Source organism: Centruroides sculpturatus, unplaced genomic scaffold, assembly GCF_000671375.1.
Source record: "Centruroides sculpturatus isolate CEXI.00-Female unplaced genomic scaffold, Cexi_2.0 scaffold449, whole genome shotgun sequence".
NCBI lineage: Eukaryota > Metazoa > Arthropoda > Arachnida > Scorpiones > Buthidae > Centruroides > Centruroides sculpturatus.
The window spans coordinates 463,086-474,561 of record NW_019384714.1 but is presented as its reverse complement, the minus strand read 5'-3'; the positions used below and the strand labels follow the sequence as shown (position 1 = coordinate 474,561).

Sequence of the window (11,476 nt, the reverse complement as noted above, 5' to 3'; positions counted from 1 at the left end):
TCGTCTCCCTTGCCGTTTGGATTGCCGAGCGGTAACAATCAACGACATGTGGAAGCAGTTGAGTCAGAGATAGATGCTTCGTTTACAAACAACACAACCGTTTATTAAACACGAAAGAAGCTTACAAGATTTCCACGATCTTGGAAGTTCTGCGGCGGCTGCGGCCTCTGGGTCTTCCTCTCCTTTCCAAGATAGTCCCATTTTGAAGGAGTGTTCCTTGTTTGCGAATGAACCATTTCATCACGTCTCGACGACTCCGGGACGATGCGGTCGACTTCAGTTGATGGAAAGATGTCGATCCGAGGTCGGGAGATGGAGACGAAGATGGGTGCGAGACACACACACAACAACAGATCCGTCACTTGAAACTTTCGGGAGAAGAAGCCGTCGCGTTCTCGAATTTCCAGGGTTTTATCCGTTTTCTCTCAGATTCACCCTTTCCGATTGGTCTCTCCTCGTCATCTGATGACAATTCGAAACCTTTCGAGGGCGCGGAAGAGGTCAAAATCGAAGTTTAATTCGATCTCCAACCGAAAATGGTCGACGGACTTACATTCTTCTATTGTTTAAAAGTTAGCTCGCGTTTTCATAAAATAAAAATCTATTTCTAACTACTATATATTTTTTCTCTAAAACAATTATTTTAACGCGAATTTTAGTGAGAGTTCGGACCTGTCCAGAGCCTCACATTTGTAAATTCGGTCTCTGTGTGAGTCTCTCTTTGTGTCTAGCAACCACTACCATGAGATTACAGTTAGAAGGCTGTCCGTAGGCTTAGCCTTGTAGGGAAAAGAGGGGGTTGTAAAGGAGGAGGGTAGCAACCACTACCCCCATACGTTAAAAGACTTCTCGCGTAATCCTGATAGATCGCGGGAAAAGCGAGAGTCACAACCTTCACCTAAGGCGAGTGTCTTCGGATCGGTAAAACCTTACACTGGTATCCGAAAAGTGGGATTTTAATTTCCCAGACACCTCAGGTTCGGGCTAAGACGTCACATGTAGAATCTGTGTTATAAACTGTTTTATACGTCATTCGCTTGCTTACGTATCTGTTTAACGAGGAAATGCGCCCATATTTTGAACAAATTTTTCTGTACTAGTAAGAGCACAACTCTGTATATATCGGAAACCTGCGAAAGCGGAAAATTCTAGCCATCCTGCGTTCCGTTTTACACATATTTTACTGTAGTGATATTAATCGGGATATTTTCTCTTAATTTTTCTTTTTAGCTTTTTATAACTAAAACATCTTTCTCTGCACAATTACATCCGTAATTATCCATTGTAAACGCATGCTTCCTCCAAAATTAAGGTAAAGTATATAAAAATATATTCGATATTTTTATATTTTACACGTAATTTATCGACTATAAGTAATAGATATGTATATATCCGCTCCATTGATATATAAGGAATAAAAAAGTAATTTATCGATTTATTAGCAGATAAGCCAGGCGTTGCCTAGGAAAGAACTAAGTACAAACGTTAAGATTATTACATTAATTTGTACTTCTAACCTTTCTATTATATTATAGTATAGTGTTTGATTTATAAAACTGTTAGGCTCAAAGACCGAAATCGCTCATTGACCACAACGCGTTGTGGTTGTTTCAAAAAGGACACGAAGTGAAATTTGTGTCGTGGCTTTCATGATATTTGACCACGACGCTTTCTGGTTAGGTTAGTTAGGTTACTTGGTTACTTTTCAACATGTAATCATTTGTGAAAATCTGTTGCGGTGCTCGATATGTCAACGTTTTCTAACAACTAATTTACTAAAAATAATTACTTTGTCAGGAATTTTTATTAATAAATTATGAGAATCAAGAATTTTTTCAAAGTTATTTATTTTTACAAGAACTATTACCGTGACATTTCGAGTTGCATTTTATGTTCTTTAAGCGACATTTGCATTTTTTATCAATGCAGTATCTTTTACAGGGACACATTATAAACCCTTGCTTACTTCCAGATGTTAACGTGGATGCTGAGCGAAGTGTGAAGTTGAGAGGAACGTCCTGAATGTTAATACAGTTACTCTCAGAAATTGTAAATTCATTACGAGCATAAAGTCGATCAAGAAGACCCTTGTTTACTTTTATGATTCATAATATAAAATAAAACTAAAAGTATTAGAAAAAAATTTTTAAATCTGGAAATATAATTGAGATTAATTTGTGAGATATCGGTATATGGTAGATTTTTTACTGATAATTATATATTATCCAAATAGGAAAAACGTAAACTGAACGGAAATTAAAAACGGAAACTGAATATCGCCAATACCGGTTGAAGGAATTGTTAGTTATTCTAATTGATTCATCAATAACAAATTTCCTAAACAAATTCATTTTTAAACTTGTGAATAATATAATTTATTCATTTTATTTTTACAAAATAAGAATTTTTGAAAAGATTAAGATGTTTATATATATTATAAATCTTTCAATTGTTAATATCTCTAAAAAGATTTGAAGATATATTTAGTTCACGTCTAGAATCACATCTAAATGTTGCTATCTGAAATAATTTTTTCGTTGTTGAAATTTGAATTTTATTTTCTTGAGAGGATTGAAATAAGCTTGAAGATAACCGTTTAAGATTGATGATGACAAAAGAAGTTTAAAATGAAAGAAAAATAAATTTCTAAAACTTTATCATGAATTCCAATTTAATTGTACTAAGGAAGAAGGTCCACCAGTGGCCAAGTGGTCTTCGTACCCTGGATACTGGGAGTTCGGCCGTGGGTTCGCGCCTCGCTCTGACGGGTTGGCCACATGGAGTTTTCCGGGCCGAAGCAGATAAGTCGTCAGCCTACTGCCTTGGAGGATCCAGATAGAAATCGGTTTTGTTCCGGGTCGAAAACCCCAGGGATTTTTCATGGGCGGTCTGCTTCAGATATGTTGGGTCCCGTTCCTCACCATCCGACTGCTCTCATTGTGGGTCTGGCTGAATACATTAAGTATAAAAAAAATAAGCTCTCTCCAAGTCCCNTTCTGTAATTATTAAAATTGTCTCGTTTATTTAACAGTACAATGACTCCGAAATGCTTTAACATTTTATAACCGACATGATACTCGAATTGTAAATAAATGCATCTGATTTAAATTAATTGTAGTTTTAAGTCTTCACCCATTTGAATATCGTAATTGGAATATTTAAAACAAATTTAAAGTATTTAATTTTGTTGTTTTTGCTCCGAGCAATTAATTAATGAATAATTTTGTCAATTCGTACCGTTTACAACATTTATTAAAGGAACGATATCTGTTTTTATCTAAACTTTTGCACGAACAAAGCTACCACTCGAATTGAAAAGCCCTCTTAACCTGCTGTCGAGTGAGTCTAGAAAATAGGTCAAATAACTTGTTTCTAATCGCTGTCTACATTGTGGCAGGCGAGAAACGCCGTCTCTACAATGAAAATTTTCTGAACCGCGGTCTACCCTATCTGTAAACCGCCGTCGGTCTCTAAACGTTGTCTCTGCAATCCACTGTCTGAGGTCAGATTCTGGTAACTCTATAATTTCGAACCCATATTGAAAAATAGCTTTTGCTAAACAAATAGCCAATGGCAGTCTATCCAATTCAAATCTCAAAACATATTTAAGCTCTGAGGAATTAATATGAAATATCAATGTGATAAATCTCAATTGAGTGTTCTCTAATTTATCAACAAAAGACAAACCTCAAATGGAAAACATAAAACCCAGACTGGAATGTATCAAAGAGTCAAACAATCGAAAATATGAATTGAAATTCAAAAATAACTGAAGGATTAGTTCATAAAAAAACTTGCACCTTTATAAATCCAATAACAAATTTAATAAAAATTAAGAATGTTTTCGATCAGTTTCACTGATCTTTATGGAAGAATAAGAGAACATACATACAAATTCAAAAGAACAAGAATTTGAATTTAAGGGCATTGCATTAAAAATAATAAATACAATAAATAAATAACAGTGTATCAACACCTTAAATTCAAATTCTTGTTCTTTTGAATTTATACTTATGTTCTTTTAATTAAATTTGTATGTATGTTCTCTTATTCTTCCATTCCATTATGTTCTGTAACTGAGGAAGGTCAGTGAAACTGATCAAAAACATTCATAATTTTTATTAAATTTGTTGCTGGATTTATAAAGGTGTTTCAGATAATCAAAGCCAACAAGAGAGAATGGCAACTTAATCTATTGACAAAAAGCTTTGGATTCTACAATTACTCTGAAACATAAATTGCATAACACATCATATAGAGACTAAAGATGGATGAAGAAAGTCTAAAAGCACTTACAAAGAAAAGGCTTGCACGGTGACTCAAAACATTGAAACCAGACCAGTTCTATTTAAAAAGAATTAAATGCTGATTCCCTAAAAATGTCCTCAATTACCTCAATAGGCTATCTTTTTTGCTTTTTGCAAAAAGAAAAACTGGAAGGATATTGCAGTAATTGAAAACATTTCTAGAATCAGAATTCTCTGTTAAATAGAATTGGATTGGTTTCAAAGTTTTGAGTCACAGGCATCTTACCAAACCCACCACACTGAATTGTAGTCATATCATGTACAGTCATATTTTGAGGAATGCATCACCAGCCAAAATTCCTTTGGCCATCAACATTGTCTGCTACAGATGCATTATTATATTCAGCAGATAGCTCTTTCTCTTGTTAATCAATTTGGTGGTATTTTGTTTTTATAGACTCCAGTTTAAGCAGAGATGTAATAAAAGATTTAAGATTCCTTAAATGTATTTGAAAGTGAAAGTATTCTTAACAAACTTTATGTAACAATATATATAAATTCTTTGAATAAGTATGAAAAAATTTGTTAAGTCAAAAGAGAGTTTGGTTTTAATCCAATTTTACATATTTCCAGCTGTTATGTATACATAACAAGGGAAAGTATTGGAATCATGTCAAATTTGATCCTCAGAGTTTTTGCAATCTCTACATTTTATGACCTCCCAAATCCAAAAAATAAAAAAAAGCAAAAAAAAAAAAAAGTCAGTGTGTATGTGTGTGGTGTCTATTTCATTTAATGTCTCAGGATAAAGTGAAGATAAAGAAATCAAATTTGTCATGGCAGCTTGTGTTTAAGGAGCATTGATGCTATTAAATTTTGGTGATAAAAGGTTGATGGGGTGGGGAGATAGAGGGGATCATGTGTCATATCTTGAGTAGTAGTGCCAGACTTATACTTTATTAGTATTTTTAAGTTTTTATGAAGCTGATCACTATTCTTAAAATTAAGTATTTTGCCATTCAACAATAATTAAAAATATACAAAATTTTGATAAAAACTCTCATAACAGATAGTGCCATACACAATTTATTACATTGTAATTAAAATTATAAAAATTATTTTCTAAATAAGATCTCATAATAGCCAGGAAAGTTATGGAACTCGTTGCTGGATTTTTTATGAAGTTCATATAGTTAGGAGCATACAATATAAATATAGTATATGTTTTAAATTAAAAAAAAGAATGCATTTTCTATAAAATAAAGATTTGTTTTCTTACTCAGAATATATTTATAAAAGCTTAATTTCAATATACACAAATTCATAAACAACTATAAAATTTTCAAAATATTATAATGAAATAAGTAAAAAAATTTTGTATATCTCCCAAAAGGAAAATAATTATCAGACAATGAAATAAGTTGTTTTAAGCAGATTTTGTTTAAGATCAATAGAAGAAATTATCTGGAAAATCAAATCAGTTCAAAAAAATGTGTGGGAAAGTATCAAGGTTCAAAAAGTATCTGAAGATAGCTTTCCAGGAAAAGATTGATTGAACATTTTTACTTGAAGAAAAACAAAGACAAAGACTAATAGATAATATGCAAAAATGTTAAAATGTCTCTGAGCAACTGTAGAGTCATCTTTCAGTCTTCAAATAATTTAACATCAGTAGTAGTCATTTAAAATTATATAACATTTCATCAAATTATCATAACAGTTTCAAAGATATTAAAACATATATTGATAATTATAGAAGCAGAGGAGTGAATAAGTTGTACCGATATCTCAAATAATAAATTAAATTGCGACGTTTTTACATTGGTTGTTTTAATCTTTCAAAATAGTCCATATAAAAAATATGTAAATTAGGAAACAATCATCAAATCTTAAAATAAAAATTAAGAATTTAGTTAAATATTTTTAATATTGTAATTAAACAACTTACTGTCTAGATTTGCTAAACAATTTACATAAGCCTAACTTATTCATCTAATTCTGAAAATATTATTAAAGTAAGTTGACCTGAGGAAGAACTGCGAGCTAGTTCGAAAACGTTTGTCACCCGCTGTATATTTCTTATACACATTACGCGTCAGTAACAGGTTCAGAGAAGAGAGGATTATTGAAGTACAGTAATGTATGATGATCAATCTTACAAGATAGTAATTAATATATAAATAAAACAAATCCATGACCATAAATAAAAACAAAATTACTTAATGGCTAATTCAAAATAGTTACACACTTTACATTAAAAAATTATTAAAGAATTAATGCAAAAATAACTGTCAATTGGCATTAGCTTGACTTTATTAGTAGAAATAAAATCAAACTAACACCAATAGACAGTTATTTTCCTGTTAATTCTTAATGGCTAAAAAAATCAAATATTGAACAACAATTAAATATGTACTTATCCCTAGCTCTAGATCTTTATTTTTTTATTCCTAATTAAAATGTTTCTTACATAACTCAAAATTATATTTGTAAACTAAATAAATGAAACTTTAATATTTGTCTAAACAGGTATTCATCCATCCAAGACAAATATGCTTTAAAATCCAAAATCATAAAAATTGTATTTTTGTTTATTAGTCTTTTTATTTTGTCTTTTATTATAGTACATAAGGATACTATTATTTTGATAGCCTGTATTTTGTATTCATGGATTTACTTAATTAGATAAATTATTTAAAATAAGTAGATGAAATCCATTAATCCAACTAAAATTAGTAATATGCAAACTTTTTATACTAGTGACAATTTAATTATAAAATATATACCATATGTATTTAACTGCTTACCCTATTAACATTGCTAGATACATCACTAATGTCAAAATATAAAACTGTAATAACTATTTAAATAATTGAAAAAAATTAATTTAATACTCAAATAGTTTCTCATTTAAAAGCTTTATGATTCTTATTAAGATATTAGTAAAATAATACTGATCAAAACTGGTATTTGCATATACTATTACTATATTCAAAGAGTAAAGTTCTATTTTTCTAAGTATGCATATTAATTTTAATTATGTTAATTATCATAAAGCAAAAAGTACTATAATTTTGTGCAGCAGATCTAAGACAATGTATAATTCATGATGACATACATCCAGAAAAAATTGCTAGAATGGAAATAAAACTTTTGTGTAATTCACATACCATATATTCACACCTAGTAATTAAAAGCTCAACACTTACAGTATTATTATATACAGTTCAGAAGATACTATCTCAAACATTAAAACATTTTTCTATTACACTTCAATGTTAATGTAATTATAAAATAAGGGAAACAAAAAGGTAGAATATTGAGAAGGAATCTCCTAAACTGTGTGTGGAAAATACAAATACCTACAAAGAACAAAACTTTATCGCAATGCTTCATTTCTGCTTTATTTATCAAATACTATTAATAAAATAATAATAAATGTTAAAATAAACTTAGAAAATAATCTTAATATTCATGAAACAAAGTATTCATGAAACAACTGTTCAGCTCATATTTGCCATGGAGAACTAAGCTTAGTTCAGATAGACTAGTGAGTGGTGCATAAACTTTTCAAATTGACAGACCAAATTGCACATAAGTCATAAGTAGGAAGATAACAAATATTTTATATAAACCACAATATATTTGATATACATATACAAAAAGTAAGCCTTTTTCTATCATTTATAAGTAATGTATCAAATATGTACATGAGCCAGATTTGATCTGGAGTCATAGTTTGAGAAAGACATTTGCTAGCAAAAGCAGAATGTGAAAAAACATTTTATTTTCACATAGCAAATTTGATTTCCTCTGCTAGTTTTCAACACAAAAACATATGCAAACAACAGCAGATGACATTAAAACAAGATGATGCCTGCTAACAGCCAACTGTTTTTTTTTTTTAAATACTTTTGTTATATTTACTTATTGAAAAAACATTTCAAAATTATTTACAACAATTATAAGAATATAATTAAAGAGTATATTTATTCTTCATCCTATTGTGTTTAAATTTGTCTCTTTCTTAACTGCAGAAATTCATCAATTTGATTAGTAATGAATATTTTTTGCAAGTCTTAAAGTTCAACATGATAAAATGCAAAATCATGATTTGCAAAATAGGAAAACTCACCAGGAAGACTCATTCATCACTGCCAAAGCAATGTTTGTTCTTACAAACATTGCTTTGGCAGTGATGAATAACAATTCAATGTTCATTTCTCTTTCCACTTTTTACCAGCAATTTGCTCTATATAAACTAACTTGTAAGCTTAAAATTATTTTCTATTTAATTTTTTCAAATTTAACATTTTTTAACATTTCTTACTATATATTTAATTAATATTGTTTGAAGTAACAGTAATGAAGCAATGTGATAAAATTTTGTTTGTCAGCAAACAACTTGTTCAAAAAATGTGCTTTCTTATATGATAAAGACTTGATGGATTATAATGATCAGGCCATTCAATAGAATGCTAAAATTGTTTTGTTCATCAAATTAACATTTAGAAAATGTTACATGAAGATTTATTTTACAACTATCTTATAAACATGAAAATTATTTAATAATTTAATTCTTATACAAGTGTCATTAATATATGTAATTAATGAGTCAATATCATAATAAACTGTAATAAAATTATATAATATATAATTAATATAAAATAGATTTCTACACTAGGGTTTAGAAAATGAAGCAAATAAATCAAAACTATAGTATCATCATCTTTAGCTTTGATTTTGTAAGAATTACTTAATGCACCTTAACAATGGGATTTTTAAAGTATTCTAACATTTTCAATCCAGTAAATGGGCTATCCTCAAGACAGCCAGGTGAAGACAGCCAAATGACAAGTACTCGCTCATCTTTCATTTGTCCATGCCTTAAAAGGTCCATTAACCAGGTTGAACACATTAGACTCTTTTTTTTTTTTTTTTTTTAAATCTCACTGATAAGATGAATTAAGTAATTCACTATAGTGACTAGTACATCATCCTGATTTTCTAGGAAAAATAGACAAAAGTAATACTGTTGTATGTAAATAAAATATAACATTACAAAATCAATTCTAGGGCTACAGCTTTAAATGTAAGTAATTATTTTTAGTTATCAAAATTCACATTATATTGGTGAAAGAGTAATGAATTTATAGCTTTAGGAATTATCACATTATGTATTTAAACTGACAAAGTTCTCTGAAACAATGCCATTATACAGATAGGGATAATTACTATTAACTTTCAATTTTCAAGATACAAGTTAAAGTAAGAGAATCTAATATCAATTAAAGCATGAATTGAATGTACAGAAAATGAATAGGAGAGAACTAATGGCAAGGTATGCATATAGATCTTTGGTGGTTTTGGAAAAAATTACAATGACATGAATGAATGTGTAACATATAGAATTTTTTTTACACTTTTTAAAGACACTTATCTAGCCATGTCTAAAGTCATTAAAAATTTGCAACTGCAATTTAAAATCAATATATAAACTACCATATCTTAAAACTCATATTCACTTTTATTTCAAATTGTCTCTTAAACACAAGCTGCAAGAATATCTGATTATAGAATATGATATATTTGTTTGGCAATGTTACTTCATTTAAAAACACTTTGATGGTAAATAAACAGGAAATATATATAAAATATAAACAAAATACAAAAAATAAACAAAATGTACATTAATTAAATTGAAATAAATTTATCTAATGAAAAATCCTTGACTTCAATTATTATGATGAATTAAGTCATTTTTCTTTTAAAGGATGAATTAAAAAATTTTAAAAACACTAGAAAAAAATTAAATTATATACACATACACATACACACATGGTTAATATATTGAGCTGTATTAAACATTACAAAAGTAATGATTTAGCTGAAATACATTTTATATTAAAAGAACATCTAGTAATATTTAAATGACTTTAATATAAAATAAAATTGATAATTTTTAAAAACTAATATTAAATTTAAAAATTTATCTTTTCATAAAATAAACATTTATCCATTGCTGAAGTATTTTATGCGATCATATCAATTCTAATTATAGACGTAATAATAATTTTTATACAGGAAGTTAGAGTTTTAATAGCATTTTTAATTATTATATATTTATTTCATTCTCTTCTTGATTTAAAAGTTCTATAAATTCTTACAATATATTCTTAATTTCAGATAGTGATTGTTATTATTTTTATACAAATTATTTTATTTATCACAAAATATAAAAGTAATTAGAAAAATTTTAAATCCAATTAAGAAGAAAGTTTTCCCAAAGTATAGCTGCAAAAGTAATAAATGAAAGACGTATATATGTGTTTTTAATTGATAAACACCTCATCACCTAAAACAGAGGAAAGAGGAAGGAAAAAAAAAATCTATTATTAATCATGATAACACAGCTTCTGAACTTGTGGATCTAATTTTTTACAGCTCACAAGTTTTTATTTCAATATTTGTATCAGAAATATTTGTAAACACTTAAGTAATATTACAGAAATGTTAAACTTATTTTATTTTTTTTGTAAGGTATATAAAAACTAGGTTTACATAACAAAAAAGTAAACATGTGGCAACTAAACAGAAACATATACTTTGACCTAGCATCTGATGTACTGTATCTTACACTAAATATATGTAAATATATATCATAGACAAAGATATATTTAAGTTTAAAGAATATTCTTTAATCGACCTACCCTTTATATCACTGAATATGATATGAGTTGATATTAACAATACTGAATCTGTATCAAACTTAACTGATTTCGCCAAATTTCATTTTGTTAACATGTGTTATTAATTATACGTGCGGAAGCAAGGCACAATTTTCGACACAAAGGTGCTAAACATTATGTACTTTAAAATATTAAAATAATCTCAAATTTAATGTGTTGATATTCTCGATACTTCAAACCATGTAAGGTCATTACATCCTAAAAACCACGACTTAAAATTCCGTTTCGTACTTTTGTTTATGTCCGCAACTAATTAGTGGCGCTGTAGCGAAATTTTTATATATTTTTATATTTTTTTTGGTTTTTGGTTTTAAATCATCAAATAAAATATTAATATTTATATTAGAGAAAAAATTATATATAAATTAGAAATTAATAATAAAATCTTCATATAAAGATTTATAACTAACAAATCTGTTTGGCGTTATTTATCTTTTGCAGCTAAATCTCCGGATGGCCGAGCGGTCAAGGTGGCAGCCC

General features: G+C 28.6%; 1 protein-coding gene across 1 annotated transcript in view; it reads right to left on the bottom strand.

The window, feature by feature from the left end:
* Positions 1–11,237, bottom strand: part of LOC111627905 (WAS/WASL-interacting protein family member 2-like) — a 55,475-nt gene extending 44,238 nt beyond the window's left edge. The window contains exon 1 of the mRNA XM_023371586.1: positions 10,958–11,237. The gene's annotated coding sequence lies outside the window, so the exon portion shown is untranslated. The remainder of the gene's footprint in view (positions 1–10,957) is intronic.
* Positions 11,238–11,476: the final 239 nt, after the last annotated feature.